Source organism: Dipodomys ordii, unplaced genomic scaffold, assembly GCF_000151885.1.
Source record: "Dipodomys ordii isolate 6190 unplaced genomic scaffold, Dord_2.0 Scaffold213, whole genome shotgun sequence".
NCBI classification, from domain to species: domain Eukaryota; kingdom Metazoa; phylum Chordata; class Mammalia; order Rodentia; family Heteromyidae; genus Dipodomys; species Dipodomys ordii.
In genome coordinates, this window is record NW_012267429.1 from 418,208 (window position 1) to 421,803 (window position 3,596).

The 3,596-nt window shown below is 54.8% G+C and overlaps 1 protein-coding gene across 1 annotated transcript in view; it reads right to left on the minus strand.

The window, feature by feature from the left end:
* The window catches only part of Kndc1 (kinase non-catalytic C-lobe domain (KIND) containing 1), a 79,813-nt gene that overhangs the window by 16,030 nt on the left and 60,187 nt on the right, over positions 1-3,596 (minus strand). The gene's annotated exons all lie outside the window — the stretch shown is intronic.

The window sequence follows — 3,596 nt, forward strand, 5'->3', positions numbered from 1 at the left end:
GCGCGGCCCGGCCGGGTCCGGCGCCTGCGCACCGCCAGGGCCTGGAGACCCGGATACCTAACTTGAACGAGGCGCTGGCGGTGTGTGCGCACGCGCGCGTGCCAGTCCCAGCCGTGGGCCCTGGGCGCTGACCCTCAGCTCTTCAGCTCAAGGCTAGCGCTCAACCACCTGAGCCACAGCGCCACTTCCGGCTTCTTTTTTCTTACGTGGTGCTGAGGAATCGAACCCAGGGCCTCAGGCATGCAAGGCGAGCGCTCTACCACTGAGCCACCTTCCCAGCAACTCCCCCCTCTCCCCCATGGCAGTGTGTTTTTTTCAGTGAAATGAAATAAAAATACTTATTTGGTTCTGTGGACGTTCACATTTCAAGGGCTGTGCAACCACACGGGGCTTGTGGTTGCCATCCTGAGCAGTGCAGCTCTAGAACATTCTGTTTAGCTCTGTGCAGATGAGGTGCTGCTGACCAGAAGCTAGATGTACCCAGGAACACAGACAGGCAAGGCAGCACCTTTGTAAACACGAGGATAAGGGACCAGATCTGGAGGTACTGAGGGCTGAGACAGGGTAGCCGTGATGGCCAAGGAGATTGGGGTCCAGAGGACACCAGATGCTCGCCCAGTCCAAGTCTGGTGTTCAGGCAGTCACACAAGGCCCAGGGACCCTGTGCTCTGAGACGGTAGGACCGGGGGTCAGGAAACCAGGCCTGCTGGCCTTGGATGCAGGGCCAGGAAGCTCCACGGGGAGGAAGGTGGAGAACCAGCTAGACACCGCCCCAGGCCCTCCTGGGAGAGCCAAGCAGGTAAATAGGGTGTGGGGAGCCAGTCAAAAGTAACACCTTCTGGTAGAATGACCTTGGCCTTAAAGAAGCAGAGAACAGAGGGTTCAGGAAATAAAGGAGAAGCAGGCACCCACAGTGATCAACATTCAGGAAATTGACTAAACAGCTCACGTGAACTGAAAAACAAACGAAAAGAAACAATTGTTCCCAGGTAAATAAGGGTAAATAGTGGGCCGGGAAGGTGCTCAGAGAGTGCTTGGCTTGCATGCCTGAGGCCCTGGGTTTGTTTCCTCAGCACCACATAAGCAGAAAAAAGCTGGAAAAGGTGCTGTGGCTCAAGTAGTAGAGCACTAGCCTTGAGCTGAAGAGCTGAGGGACGGCGTCCAGGCCCAGAGTTCAAGCCCCACAACCGACCAAAAAAAAAAAAAAAAGGATAAATAGTGGAAGTCAGGTCAGAACCTTAACACTGACTCAGAAGCTAGATTCAGTGGGGCTGGGTGGGGGAGATGGAGCTCTGCACTGCTCTTTTTATTTTTGTTGGGCATGGGGCTTGACCTCTGCGCCTGGGTGCTGTCCCTCAGCTCTTCAGCTCAAGGTGAGCGCCCTACCCCTTGAGCCACAGCACCACTTCCAGCTTTTTCTGGTGATGTATTCGAGATGAGTTTCAGAGTTTCCTGCCTGGGGCTGGCTTTGATCTGTGACCCTCAGATCTAAGCCTCCTGAGTAGCTAGGATGACAGGCCTGAGCATGGCTCCCAGGAACCCCCTCCGCCCCCACTTTAAAAAAGTCATCTGGGATAAACTGGAAGAAGCTCAGAGCCAAGTGGGGGCGATGCATGGCTTCAGGATTTGGGGCACAGGGGCCTTCTAACGCCTCGGTCACCATCTGGATGGTCACCAGGCTTGCAGATGAGGTAGACGGAGATATGTGGATCAGATAAAGTAGATCAAACATGGATTTCACACCTTGTGGATGAGAACAAACAGTTCCAGAGCCTGGAAGGCTGGGGGGAGGGGGCGGGGCTGGAGAGTTTATAGCAGGTGGGACGTCCTAGGGGTGATCAGGGGAGTAACTGTAGACTGGGCCATAATTTGGGCGGCTAAGAATCAAGAAGATAAGACACTTAGGAATTTAAAGTTGTAGGGACAGTGACCCTCACCCACTGTACTGGAGCTTGAACCCTGGGCTTCAGACAAAGTAGGCGCACACTCCACATCAAGCTACACCTCTTCACTAAATTTTAGGAGTTTGTGTAATTTGCAAGGCATTAGGTTTAAACCCCAGCACCCAGAGAAAACAAGAGTTTATCCCTTTCCTAGAGATAAAAGTCTGAACAGAGAAGGTTAGTTGTCTATTTGGAAGAAAACAATTAAACGTATATAGGTAGTTCCTTGTAACCCTGCAACCCTGCAGCGTAATCACTGGGAGGAGCTGGCTGGCTTCACAGGCTCCAGGGCACAGATCCCAGGACAGGTGACTGACTAGGGAGCAAGCCTGGGGCTCTGGTGTCCCCAGGCCTACCCCAGTGTGGTGTGGGGGGGAGACCCGGACTTCAGCCAGGCCGGGGGCTGGAAGCTAACCACGCAGGGAGGCGGCCACAGTACAGCCCTTAAAAATTTGGCCAGTGAGGAGGGCTAAGTTCCTGTCCAGTGTGCCTGACCATCCTGAACTGATGGGGAAGGGCAAGGGCAAGTAGCCCAGGCTCTGGGCTGCAGGTCGAGCAGGCCGGCAGGGAGAGGACCAGAGGTCTAGGGAAGAAAGGCACTAAAGGGTCAGACACAGTAGGTACCTACTCAGGGGAAGGGTGTGTACAAAACCTGTAAGTTGGGCAAGTGCAGATCTGAGATGGTTATAATAAATCCCCAACAGTGTTCGAGTGTGTGAAGAAACAGGAGCCTTTTAGTTAAAATGGCACAGCTGTTGTGGAAGTCTGGTCTTTGCTCCAAAAACTACAAGTAGAATTACTTTACAATCTACTTCTAACTATGCATGCCAAAGGGCTGAAATCCTTGTTCCTAAGAGGTTTGTATACACCCTGGCCTAGCAGCATTCACGGGAGCCAAGTGGGAGAATAGCAACCCCAGTACCCATCTGTGGGGGAAGAAAGACGTGGGTCTTCCAGAGAATGAAATATTCAATCTTACAAAAGGAAGTGGCCAAGCTGGGAAGGTGGATCAATGAAGAGTGCTCTCCTAGCATGCACGAAGCCTTGGGTTCGACTCCTCACTACCACAAGCAAAGAAAAAGACGAAGTGGCGCCGTGGCTCAGTGGTAGAATGCTAGCCTTGAGCAAAAGCAGCTCAGGGACTGCACTCAGGCCCTGAGTTCAAACCCCAGCACTGGCAAAAAGACGTGAGTTGGGGACAGGCCATGGCTGGTAACAAGGGACCAGCAGGTAGGCTTAGAGACAAAGGAAACCAGGTTAGCTGTGCTCACCTAAGTCGGTCCTTACCAAGTTCCTACAACAACGTAAATCCCCACCATGCCCTCGTGTGGCCAGGGGTGAAGAGCGCGGGGTGGTAGCACCCAGATCCCTGCCCCACGGGGCAGACTCCGTGGTGTTCTGCCCAGGCCGAGGGCGATTGCAGGGCTCGGTCCCTGAAGGGGTCTGCTGAAGCCCCAACCCGAAGCTTTGGCGCGTCTTGTTGTCAGTGGACGGGCTCGAACTCGGCGTGGCGTGGCGCGCGGAGCCACAGCCCGGCTCAGGGATTCCGGTGGGCAACTTCCTCCAGTCCCCGGAGGCCCAGGCCGGGCCGGTCACCTGCTGGGAGGTGGCGGGCGGGGCGCAGCGGCCCGGAACCCGGGCAGGGAGCCCCCG